The sequence below is a fragment of the Otolemur garnettii genome, unplaced genomic scaffold (genome assembly GCF_000181295.1).
Source record: "Otolemur garnettii isolate 467f Iridium unplaced genomic scaffold, OtoGar3 scaffold00100, whole genome shotgun sequence".
Lineage (NCBI taxonomy): Eukaryota > Metazoa > Chordata > Mammalia > Primates > Galagidae > Otolemur > Otolemur garnettii.
Window position 1 is genome coordinate 6,403,153 of NW_003852495.1, and position 14,005 is coordinate 6,417,157.

Genomic DNA, 14,005 nt, shown 5'->3' on the forward strand with positions numbered 1-14,005 from the left:
GTTGTGGCAATTTTAAAAAGTAAAAAAGTTTGCCACACTGATTGACTCTTCCTTTTATGAAAGATTCTTCTGTCACATGCAATGCTGTTTGTTGACATTTTACCCATGGCAGTGAGGCAAGAAAGTAAAAGCAGAACTAAAAGAATCTGTCCCAGCCCACCCTGTGTAGGCCTCAGCCAAGCCTCAGGCGTTGCTGTTGTCTGTATGTTTCTTCCCTGATATTCGCGGGGCGGAGGGGGGGGGTGTTGGCTAGATTGTAACCTAGTAACTTCCTTGGGTTTCTGTTGCCTTTGAGGGCAGGTTCTCAAGGACACGGACAAATCTGACCTTCCCCCTTGATCCTGGGACCTTGAGGATGATGTCATGTCTCTCTGTCTTATGACCCTCACATGCACTCCTACCCTGAAAAGTGGATAAAAGAGAGGCAAGAGATTGAGTCGGGAGGCTTGGTTTTAGGAAACACGCTGGTGTTCTGAGTACCCCGGCCGAATAAACCCGCTTCCTCTAATCAACTGGTGCCTGGAGTCTTCTGTCTGCGTCGGTTTCCTGCTACAGCAGAACTTTCAAAATTAGAGTCAACCGTCTCAAACCCTGCTGCTGCTTTATCAACTAAGTTTATGGAATATTCTAAATCCTATGTTTTCGAGAGCCTGCACAGAGAAGGGGAACGACCCTGAGGGGAAGCAGTGAGCATTGAGGAAAACGTAACACAAGAGAAGAAAGAGAGGAGATAGGGTCCGGAGTCTGACTCAGCTGATGACTGCAGCCAGTTCCAAAACACAAAATCACCTTTATTTTATAGTATCTCAGCAGGGTTGTTTATAGGGAAGTAGCATAGACAAAAGACTTATTTTGGGTCTTACAATATGACTGGAAAATGTAAATAACTTTCTCAGAAACAGATCATCCTGTTAATGGTTTCTACTTAACTTTCTCAACATATGTTAAAAGATAAAAAGAGAAAGATCAGAAGGATTTCTGCATAGTTCCTAAAGATCAAGCAGACAAAAGAAAGAGCTACCAGGAGGGCACTGTGGCTCATGCCTGTAATGCTAGCACTCTGGGAGGCCAAGGCGGGTGGATTGCCTGAGCTCACCGGTTTGAGACCTGTGTGAGCCAGAGTGAGACTTTTTCTCTAAAAATAGCTGGGCATTGTGGTGAGTGCCTCTAGTCCCAGCTACTGAGGAGACTGAGGCAAGAGAATTGCTTGAGCCCAAGATTTTGAGGTTGCTGTGAGCTATGACGTCACAGCACTCTACTCAGGACAACAAAGTGAGACTCTGTGTCAAACAAACAGAAAAAAAAAAGAGCTATGTGACTTCTGGCAGAGGGAGCATGAAGAAAGAAATATGGTTTTGAGAAAGGAGGAGAAGTGGTTGGGACTTCATTCTCTGAATGCTCCCCAGGCCATGGGGGGCCCTACCACCTCATGGCCCACTCTCCATTCTTGTTCTCATTTCAATACTGTTCGCAGCATCTTCACCAAGAGCAGATTCCATCTCAAGGAACCACTCTCTTTGAAGTAGCCCCTTACATTAAAGTTTGGTCATGAGATTGCAGTAATTCAGTAACATCTTCAGATTCTACTTTTATTTCTTTTGCTATTTCTACCACGTCTACAGTTACTAACTCTGCTGACATTTTATTTTTATTTTTTTTGAGATAGAGCCTCAAGCTATCCCCCTGGGTAGAGTGCTGTTGCATTACAGCTCACAGCAACCTCCAACTCCTGGGCTCAAGCAATTCTCCTGCCTCAGCCTCCCAAGTAGCTGGGACTACAGGTGCCCGCCACAACGCCCGGCTATTTTTTGGTTGCAGCCATCACTGTTGTTTTGGTGGGCCCAGGCTGGATTCGAACCTGCCACCTTAGGTGTATGTGGCTGGTGACTTAGCCACTTGAGCCACAGGCACTGAGACTCTGCTGGCATTTTGAACCTCTTAAAGTCATCCATTCAATGAACTTCTTCCAAACTCCTGTCAATGTCAACATTTTGACCTTCTCCCATGAATCAGGAATGGTCTGATGGCATCTAGAAAGGTGAATTTTTTTCAGGCAGTTTTCAATTTACTTACCTAGATACTTTATTTACCTACATGAGAGAAATGTGACCATCTGTGGCAGCTATAACTTTACAAAATGTACTTCTTAAATAATAAAACTAAAATTTAAGGCCGGATGGGGTGGCTCACGCCTGTAATCCTAGCACTCTGGGAGGCAAAGGCGGGTGGATTGCTTGAGCTCACGGGTTCAAGACCAGCCTGAGCCAGAGTGAGACCCCCTATCTCTAATAAAAATACAAAAAACTAAGGCAAGAGGATTGCTTGAGCCCAAGAGTTGGAGGTTGCTGTGAGCTATGATGTTGCCATGGCACTCTACCAAGAGGGGACAGCTTGAAACTCTGTCTCAAAAAAAAAAAAAAAAAAAAGCTGAGGCTCCACGCCTGTGGCTCAAGTGGCTAAGGCACCAGCCACATACACCTGAGCTGGTGGATTTTAATCCAGCCTGGGCCTGCCAAATAACAATGACAGCTGCAACCAAAACATAGCTGGGCACTGTGGCAGGCACCTGTAGTCCCAGCTATTTGGGAGGCAGACACAGGAGAATCACTTGAGCCCAGGTGTGGGAGATTGCTGTGAGCTGTGATACCACAGCACTCTACCCAGGGTGACAGCTTGAGGCTCTGTCTCAAAAAAAAAAAGGTTGAAATTACTCCTTGATCCATGATATTGTGTTAGCAGGCATGAAAACAACATTAGTCAACTTGGCCATCTGCTGCACACCACTTGGGTGACCAGGTTTTCAAGTCAATAAGCACTAACGTTCTTACTCTACTTTTTTCTGAGCAGTAGTTCATGAGGTTTAAGGAAAGAAGCCATCTCCATGATATCAAAATGCAAAGAAAATATTCCAACAAAAGAATATTGAGTAAACTATCCACGGGTGTCTGGCTTTTTCTGCACAACACTGAAAGGAGTTGTCTTGTGCCATACGTTAAATACACACTAATGAAAGCTGATGAGCACAAAAAGATGTGTGCATAATTTTTGTCATATCCACTACAATAGATAAGCAAAACAATCCTCCCCAAATTCGAATGCACGAGTTGGACGTCCAGAAGATGTACCTTCACCCAAGCTTCATTGTTCCATTTATGGAGCACAGGCAGAGTAGGTTTAGCATAATTGTTAAGGACTCTAAAATTTTTGGAATGATAAATGAGCATTGACTACACCTTAAAACCACCAGTGCCATTATTCCTTACAAGAAGGTCAGCTGGACCTTTGAAGTCAGGCATTGACTCCTCCTGTTTCATCTACATTGAAAATCTACTTTTTTAATGTAAATGCATTCATCAGTGATCTTATCTAGACTATATGGCTAACTTGCTGCAGCTTCTACATTAGCACTTTTTTTTTGAGACAGAGTCAGAGTTTCACTTTGTCAGTAGAGTACTGAGGCATCATGGCTCACAGCAACCTCAAAGTTTTGGGCTCAAGCGATTCTCTTGCCTCCCTAGTAGCTGGGACTACAGGTGCCTGCCACAATGCCCAGCTATTTTTAGAGACGAGATATTACTCTGGCTCAGGCTGGTCTCCAACCTATGAGCTCAGGCAATCCACCCTCCTCAGCCTCCCAGAATTTACTTTAGCCCTTGCTGCTCACTTTGTACTTTGATATTATGGAGATGGCTTCTTTCCTTAAACCTCATGAACCAACCTCTGCTAGTTTAAACTTTTTTTTTTTTTTTTGAGACAGAGCCTTTAGCTGTCCCCCTGGGTAGAATGCTGTGGCATCACAACTCACAGCAACCTCCAACTCCTGGGCTGAAGTGATTCTCCTGCCTTCACCTCCCAAGTAGCTGTGACTACAGGCACCTGCCACAACTTTGTTGTTTGGCAGGCCTGGTCTAGATTTGAACCCACCAGCTCAGGTGTATGTGGCTGGCACCTTAGCTGCTTGAGCCACAGGTGCCGAGCCTAGTTTGAACGTTTCTTCTGCAGCTTCTTTGCCTCTCTCAGCCTTCATAGAATTGAAGAGAGTTAGGGCCTTGTTCTGAATTAGGCTTTGGCTTGAGAATATATTCTTGATCTTTATCTAGAGAACTAAAACCATACCAGCAATAAGTCTGTTTCACTTTCTTGTGTGTTCATTGGAGTAGTGCTTTTAATTTCCCTCAAGAACTTTTCCTTTGCATTCACAACTTGGCTAATTGGCACTAAAGAACTATTCTTGGGCTCTCTCTGCTTTTGGCATGCCTTCTTCACTAAGCTTAATCATTTTTACCTTTTGATTTACAGTAGGAGATGTGTGACTCTTTCTTTCATTTGATCACTTAGAGGCCACTGTGAATAACCCTTGGATTGGCTCAGCTCCTGTGGCTCAAGTGGCTAAGGCGCTAGCCACATACACCTACAGTGGCGGGTTCGAATCCAGACTGGGCCCGCCAAACAATGACGGTTGCAACCAAAAAATAGCCGGGCATTGTGGCAGGCACCTGTGGTCCCAGCTACTTGGGAGGCTAAGGTAGGAGACTCACTTGAGCCCAGGATTTGGAGGTTGCTGTGAGTTGTGATGCCACAGCACTCTACGGAGGGCAACATAGTGAGACTCTGTCTCAAAATAAGTAAATAAATAATATAATGTAATATAATATAGTATAATAATAATTAAAAAAGAGTTTCAACTTTTAGTATAAATGGGTTGATCACATTCTACTAAATCCAATTAGATCTCCCCAGAGAAACTGGGAAGGAAGAATTACAGTAGTCTACTAGCCATGGTTTCACTTTTTTTTTTGAGACAGAGCCTCAGGCTGTCACCCTGGGTAGAGTGCTGTGGCATCACAGCTCACAGGAACCTCCAACTCCTGGACTTAAGCGATTCTGTTGCCTCAGCCTCCCAAGTAGCTGGGACTACAGGTGCCCGCCACAACACCTGGGTATTTTTTAGTTGTAGTTATTGTTGTTTGGCAGGCCCAGGCTGGACTCAAACCTGCCAGTTCTGGTGTATGTGGCTGGCGCCTTAGCCACTTGAGCTACAGGCACTGAGCTGCCATGGTTTCACTTTTTACAGCATCAGTTACACATGGTCAATGTGGTCCAAAAATATTAAATGGGAAAATTCCAGAAATACAACTAGTCCTAAATTTTCAATGGAGTGCAATTCAGAGTATGGTGATAAAATCTTATACTGTCCTGCTCCATGCCACCTGGGATGTAACGTATCCCTCTGTCCTCGGGCAGCACCTGTGGCTCAGTGAATAGGGGACGAGCCCCATATACTGAGGGTGGTAGGTTTAAACTCAGTCTCGGTCAAACTGCAACCAAAAATAGCCGGATGTTCTGGCGGGTACCTGTAGTCTCAACAACTTGGGAGGCTGAGGCAAGAGAATTGCTTAAGACCAGGAGTAGATGGTTGCTGTGAGCTGTGATGCTATGGTACTCTGTGGAGGGTGATATAGTGATACTCTGTCTCTAAAAAAATAAATCCCTCTGTCCAGCATATCCACATTGTATACACTACTTCCCTGTTATTCTCTTAGTAGCTTTCTGGGTTATCAGATTGAAAAATCATAGAAGCTCAGCAGCTAGGGTGCCAGCCACATACACTGGAGCTGGCAGGTTCAAATCCAGCCCAGGCCTGCCAAACAAGGTCAACTCCAACCAAAAAATAGCCAGGCACTGTGATAGGTGCCTGTAGTCCCAGCGCCTTGGGAGGCTGAGGCAATAGAATCGGTTAAGCCAGGGGTCCTCAAACTTTTAAACAGGGGGCCAGTTTAGTGTCCCTCAGACTGTTGGAGGGCTGGACTGCGGGCCCTGGGATGAGTTGGCTGCTAAGCAGGACAAGCAGTGGCGGCAAAAACACCTGCTAGGGCAGATAAATGTCCTAGGTGGGCCGCATGTGGCCTGCAGGCCGTAGTTTGAGGATGCCTGGCTTAAGCCCAAGAGTTTGAGGTTGCTGTGAGCTGTGCTGCTACAGCACTCTACTGAGAGCGACATAGTGAGACTCTGTCTCAAAAAAAACCAGAAATTTCGTCCCTTTAACAGTCAATAGCAATGATTACAGCCACCAATGATTTGTATTAACAAATACAGCCACCATGTGATAAATACATTCAGGTAGTCCTACGGTGGGGTTTCTGTGGTGAAAAATTGAGGTTTCTGCCTTTTGCCAGTAATCATGTGAGTTTTGAATCAGATCTAACTAGCCCCGGTCAGTCTTCAAATTACTGTATTTCTGGCCAACAACCTCATTGACTACAACCTCATGAGTGTTTCTGAGCCAGAATCACCTAGCTAAACTGTTCCTAGTTTTCTGGTCCTCAAAAGATTTTATGAGAGAATAAGTGTTTATTCTTATTTTAAGCCACTAATTTTTGACTAATCAGTTATATAGCAATAAATAATGTAGTTGCTTTATTCTGTTTAAGATGCTATAACAGAATACCTTATACTGGGTAATTTATAAAAAATAGAATTTATTGTTCATCATTCTAGGGGCTGCGAAATCTAAGATCAAAATGTCACCAGATTCAGTGCCTGGTGATGGCTCTGTGCTTCATAAATGTGCCTTGTGCCTGTGTTCTCACATGGTACAATGGGCAGGGCATACAAGCTCTCAGGCCTCTTTTATGAAAGCACTCATCCCATTCATGAAGTGTAGAGCTCTCATGACCTAATCACCCCCTGAAGCCCCCACCTGTTAATATTATCCCACTTGGGCTAGGCTTCAGTCTATGAATTTGGGGGTAATATAAATATTCAGTGCAAAACAATAGTCAGCACTACATTGTAAATGTGGCCATTTTTCAGAGTGTAATAGAAACACCATGCATTCTTAGGATTAGCATTAATTATATTCACAATCTTTTTACATTTTTAATTTATTTTTTTAGAGTCGGGTTCTTGCTATGTTGGAGTGCAGTGGCTATTTACAGGCGCAGTCCCTCTCCTGATCAGCACAGGAGTTGCCACGGCTCTCTACCAAGGGTGACAAAGTGAGATTCTGTCTCAAAACAAGAACAAAAAAAATAGTTGATGGGTGGCACCTGTGGCTCAGTGGGTAGGGTACCAGCCCCATATACCGAGGGTGTCAGGTTCAAAACTGGCTCCTGCCAAACTGCAACAAAAAAAATTGCCGGGCATTGTGTCAGGCGCCTGTAGTCCCAGCTACTTGAGAAGCTGAGGCAAGAGAATCGCTTGAGCCCAAGAGTCTGAGGTTGCTGTGAGCTGTGATGCCATGGCACTCTACCCAGGGTGATAGCTTGAGACTGTCTCAAAAAAATGTTAATAATCTGGTATGGTATGGTTTGGGCAGTGGGGTGAGGTAGGGTGGGATGGGTGGGATAAGATAGGACATAATACAGATAGTAGTCACGCTGGCACTAGTAACTGCATTAAAAGCTGAGAGTGGAGGGCTCAATTCATTGTGACATTAGGGTAAGCATCCATGACAATGATGGCTTTAACCAGAATGACCACAGGGTCAACACTTACCATGCTGCATCATATTCATTGCCTGAGGCCAAAACCCTCAGTCCTGCCACATTGCCCTTGCTCCTTAGGTTCTAAATTTCCTGGTGGCAGCTTCAATGGAGGGGATGGAACAGATGGCATTGACAATGAAAGTACTATTGTGGTTGGGGACCATCCTGACATGGAGTTAGGGCTGGGAGTGCTAGAGCATGGTGAAGGGCATTAAATATTGAATTAGAGGACCAGTAACCAACCCTACCCCTGTCCCCATATATTTAGTTCATTGTGTGAGTGGGGAGAGAGCAGCCAGCTGCACGGGCAGTGGGGAAAAGGAGTTCTTAAAGCACATAGTTAGGGCCAGGCGTCTCTACTAAAAATAGAAAAAATAGCCAGGAATGATGGGCACCTCCTAGTCCCAGCTGCTCAGGAGGCTAAAGCAAGAAGGATCACTTGAGCCCAAGAGTTTGAGATTGCTGTGAGCTATGACATCACAGCACTGTAGCCTGGAGCAACAGAGTGAGACTCTGTCTCAAAAATAAACAAACAATGGCTTGGCGCCTGTGGCTCAAGTGGCTAAGGCGCTAGCCATATACACCTAAGGTGGCGGGTTCGAATCCAGCCTGGGCCCACCAAAACAATAATGATGGCTGCAACCAAAAAATAGCCAGGTGTTGTGGCGGGCACCTGTGATCCCAGCTACTTGGAAGGCAGGAGACTCGCTTGAGCCCAGGAGTTGGAGGTTGCTGTGAGCTGTGATGCCATGGCACTCTACCCAGGGGGAAAGCTTGAGGCTCTGTTTCAAAAAAGAATAGATAAAATAAAATAAAATAAACAAACAAGGCTCGGCGCCTGTGGCTCAAGTGGCTAAGGCACCAGCCACATACACCTAAGGTGGCGGGTTCGAATCCAGCCCAGGCCTACCAAACAACAATGAAAGCTGCAACCAAAAAAATAGCTGGGCGTTATGGCAGGCATCTGTGGTCCCAGCTATTTGGGAGGCTGAGGCAGGAGACTTGCTTGAGCCCAGGAGTTGGAGGTTGCTGTGAGCTCTGATGCCACCAGACTCTACCCAGAGGGACAGCTTGAGGCTCTGTCTCAAAAAAAGCAAACAAAAAAAATAAACAAACAAACAAATTAAAACAACAAAGAACATAGTCAGTGCAGAGCCCCAAAGCCGGAGCAAACTTCCTTGATAGTAAAACAGCCAGAACTGGGACTGCTGATAAATAATAAAAATGGTGATCACCATTAACTGCAACCACTCCCAACCTATGACAAGGTTTATTGTTATTTTACACTATGAATATTAGATGTGAATATGTAAACATAGAAATAACTACAACGTTATATTAAAAGTTTGATACATAAAATATAAAAAACCACATAATTCAATACATAATCATACAATAGCTACTATATAATATAAAGTAAAAACTATTATATTGTAATAAGAAACAAAAAATAATAAATATTATGACACACTTCATAATATACTATGAACACATTAGCATATAATGATATACCTACAAAATTATACCATATAAAACTATAGATTTTTATGACCTACAATCTCATAATTTATCAAATGTAAAGTCATCACATGGTAAAATAAAACAGTACTTTTGAGATTCATCCATGTTGTAGCCAGCATCAATATATCATTTCTAGGCTCTGCGCCTGTAGCACAGTGGTTATGGCGCTGGCCACATATACCAAAGCTGACGGGTTCGAACCCAGCCCAGGCCTGCTAAACGACAATGCAACCATAACAAAAATATAGCCAGGCATTGTGCTGGGCACCTATGGTCCCACAACTTGGGAGCTGAGGCGAGAGAGTGGCTTAAGCCCAAGTGTTTGAGGTTGATGTGAGCTGTGATGCGACGGCACTCTACCGAGGGCAACATACTTGGTAAGTTTGAGACTCTGTCTCAAAAAATAAAAGTGTGGGCTCGGCGCCTGTGGCTCAAGCGGCTAAGGCGCCAGCCACATATACCTAAAGTGGCGGGTTCGAATCCCCAGCCCGGGCCCGCCAAACAACACGGATGGCTGCAACCAAAAAATAGCCAGGCGTTGTGGTGGGCGCCTGTGGTCCCAGCTACTTGGGAGGCTGAGGCAGGAGACTCGCTTGTGCCCAGGAGTTGGAGGTTGCTGTGTGATGCCATGGCACTCTACCCAGGGGGATAGCTTGAGGCTCCGTCTCAAAAAAATAAAATAAAATAAAAATAAAAGCGTGGTACATTCAGACAATGGAATATTATGCAGCACTAAAAAATGAGCTATTAAGCCACGAAAATACATGTGAGAAATTTAAATCCACAGTACTAAATGGAAGAACCAAGTATGAAAAGGGTACAAACTGTATGGTTCCAACTACATGACATCCGGAAAAGGCAAAACTATACACATGGCTCAGCGCCTGTGGCTCAAGTGGCTAAGGCGCCAGCCACGTACACCCAAGGTGGCGGGTTAGAATCCAGCCCAGGCCTGCCAAACAACAATGACAGCTGCAACCAAAAAATAGCAGGGCGTTGTGGTCCCAGTTACTTGGGAGGCAGAGGCAGAAGACTCGTTGAACCCAGGAGTAAGAGGTTGCTGTGAGCTGAGATGCCATGGCACTCTACCCAGGGGGACAGCTTGAGGCTCCTGTCTCAGAAAAAAAAACTATACACGTGGTAAAAAGCTGCAATGGGTCAGCAGGTAGGAGGGGATGAAGAGGCAGACACACAGGAAGTTGAGGGCAGTGAAACTGTTCTTTATGCTACTGTGCTATTGGCTATATATCATTATTCATTTGTCCCAACCCATAAAATGAACAACAAACAGTGAACCCTAATGTAAACTATGGCCTTTGGGTGATAATGAGTGTTAGGGTGGATTTCATCAATTGCAACAAATGTACCACTCTGGAGGGAAATGTTGATTATAGGGGTCAGGGGATACATAGAAAAATTCTATTTTCTACCAGACTTTACTGTGAAGCTAAAACTCTCTTAAAAATAGTCTTTTAAGCAGGGTGCAGTGGCTCATGCCTGTACTTGGGAGGCCGAGGCAGGTGGATTGCCTAAGCTTACAGGTTCAAGATCAGCCTAAGCTAGAGCAAGACTCTATCTCTAAAAATAGCTGGGCACCTCTAGTCCCAGCTACTTGGGAGGCTGAGGCAAAAGAATCACTTAAGCCCAGGAATTTGAGGTTGCTGTGAGCTATGATGCCACAGCAGGGGTGACAAAGTGGGACTCTGTATTGAAAAAATAAATAGGCTCGGCACCTATAGCTCAACCGGCTAAGGCGCCAGCCACGTACACCTAAGGTGGCGGGTTCGAATCCCCAGCCCGGACCGGCCAAACAACAATGACGGCTGCAACCAAAAAATAGCCGGGCGTTGTGGCGGGCACCTGTGGTCCCAGCTACTTGGGAGGCGGAGGCAGGAGACTCGCTTGAGCCCAGGAGTTGGAGGTTGCTGTGAGCTGTGATGCCACGGCACTCTACCCAGGGGGACAGCTTGAGGCTCTGTCTCAAAAAAATAAAATAAAATAAAATAAAGAAAAAATAAATAAGAGAAATAACTGAAAGTTGTTTACAATAAAATGTGTTCCCATCCAGGAGGCTAGGGAATGCAGAAGATAGTTAACTTATGACCAATAAATAATATGTGTATTAACTTGGACTCTGCCTGCTCTACTCCCATAAGTCACTTCATCCTCCTATAATTCCATTTTATAGGTGATACAATTGAGGCCCAGAGGAGGTTTCTGGACAGGCCCAGGGTGGATCAGCATTGGCACCAAGATTTGAAACCACATCCACAGCTCTCACTGTTCTGCTCGCATCAATCCTGATGTAGAAAATGGGAAGCCTAACTGTGGACTCCTGGGGCCCACAGATCTCCCTGGCCCACCCTGGGTCTGTAATTCCCTCACTAGGAGGGAAGGGTTTATGATGCTGGACTTCATCCCACATCCCTGTCTCCCAAGGTTCCTGCCCATGAAAACATGAAGGAGGAAAACTGAGAAATTTGTAGTAGTCACAGGTGACTAAAGAAAAGCAATGTGGGCAATGGAGAATCAGCAGTTATTGTGTTAGTGGGGGCTGACAGAAAACCAGCAAGTACCACTAGGATTTAATGGAGGGGTGAGACACTGGTGGTAGTTAATGGACACCAACAGACATTGAGTTGGTAGTTAATGGGGGTTCTATGAAGAAGGGATACTAGAGGCTACAAAATACAGATGAGAAATGTGAAGATTATGGTTCATTATCAGTCATTATCCTTACATAAGGGGAGGAAGGAAAGTTAACGGCATGTGCCATATTGGGGGACATCACCACATACTATATTAGGGAGTTATAGACACTGCTAGCTGAGTAATGAGAGATAAGTGGTCATCACTGTGATGGACAAAAAATGCAGGGGACCACAAGACGTCCTGCTGAAGGTGAACAAAAGTATCAGGAGAAAATAATGGTTGGAGTAGGTGGGATATGTCCCCCATTCTGAGAGTTGTAATAAGTGTTCATCAGTCACTGGAGTATAGAGGTTACCAGACAGTGCACAAGTAGTATGAAGCAACAGATATGCTGGAGCAAGGTGACTGGAGAAGAGGTAAAGAGATCTCCAGACACTATTTCTCAGAGTTCATCAAAAGGAATGCACATAGAAGTAAGATAAAAGGGGGCAAATGAAGAATGCTCAGACACTGTTCTGGGGTGGGACAAGAAGAGAAAGGGATGATCTCCAGACACGCTCTGGAAGTCAGGTAACATTCTCCAACACTGGGGATAATAGTGGGTCACAAAACCTCCTGAATTGGGGGAATAATTGTGAAGCCACAGATTACTGGATGAGACAAAGGGAGGATAAAGCTGGGTCAACAGACATTGTTCTAAGATGAGGAACCATGTATGGTGGATCATCAGATATTGTAAAGGGATGAGATGAAGGAGAGCTAATGATGGATCAGCAGACATTGAGCTAAGGTGGGGGCGCTTGGTAATAAGATGTATCACCAAGAACTGCTCGATTAGGGGTTGGGGATTAAAGGGGAAGCCTTGGTCCTGCTCTCTTGACTAGGTTATGTCCCTTGGCCTCCATCGCTACCTCCCCATCCTGCTCTTTACAGAGGCGAGACCATCTCTGCACAGCTCAACTATGTCCCACTCCCAGAACTGCCAGCGGACTGGCAGACAACCATTTTGCTGGTATCAAAGGAGCCCAATGCAGCTCAGCATTCACCGGACCAGACCATGTGCCAGCATCTATAAGGACACTGTTGCTTATCTAGAGTTGGACACTCATGGCCAAAGAAGACCCACCTCTTGGCCCCTCCATACTATTGGCTTCAGGCAACTCTCTTTGGGTAGGATGAGCAAGTGTGTAGGTTGGGTTTAGGGAAAGTAGGAACCTGTCAAAGTGTAATTGGGACAGGAAAGAGCTGTACATTTGGAGAAGAGTGAGCAGTGATTTTGCAATCACTTTGGAGCTGTGGGATTTTTGAATCATGGCAGAGAATCCTGAAAGCAAGCATCCACATGGGATTTCTCATACCTCAATTGTCAATTCTTTAAATGGGACGGCATCAGGCTAAAAGGTTTACAACAACTTTTGACCTTTAGGGCCAGGAAGGTACACAGCCCAGGTATAGTCTGGAGGTGAAAAAGCCTGGTGTATTTCAAACAAGTTGGTACTCTCTATTAGGGCATCTTATGCTGCCACAAAGAAAGAGGGAAGTGACATGATGAGCAGGGGTCATTACTCTATATATGCATTTATGGAATGCTTGCTGTATGGCAGACGTGAGTCTAGGCTCAATGTTGAACAGGGAAAAATGTTCTTGTGTGGAAGCCACAGACAAATAAGCAAAATATACAAAGCATCATGGTGGTAATTGCTGTGAAGTATAAAGGAGGAAGGGTGCAGGGCTGGAATTTCAACCCAGTAAGGCGGGGAAAGGCAGAAAAGGCCTGTGAGGAGGTGTCATGGAAAGAAAGACATGAGGGAGCAAGCCACACAAATATAGCAAAGAAGTGCTCTTTGCAGAGGTCACTCAAATGCAAAGGCCCTGAGGCAGGAACTGAATGGACACGTTTGAGACACATGGGGGAAGATGGACATGGAGTAGAAAGTGAACATATGTCAGTGTTGGTTTCATCATGAGTTACTGATTTATTATTCTGAAAGTCATATCATTAAGGAAGGCAAATGAGTTGGAAGAACTGTGACAGTGGAAGAGAGACCTCAGTTGACAGGTGACCTGAAAATCCTTACCTCAGCAGTTTCCCTAAGGGTGGTAGGAATTCACTGGACTTTATGCCGCAGGTCAAAAGACAATGTACTGATGGCCTGGGAGGCTCAGAGACATTACTGGTGGCTTATGGGAATGGCTGTAAGTCATGGTGCTAGATGACAGTGGAAGTCAACAGACTGAGTTTGTGTCAGTATAAGTAATATTTTTATTGCAGTATCTCTTGATAAAAATATTCAGTGGCTCTTTCTTTTTTTTTTTTTTTTTTTTTTGAGACAGAGCCTCAAGCT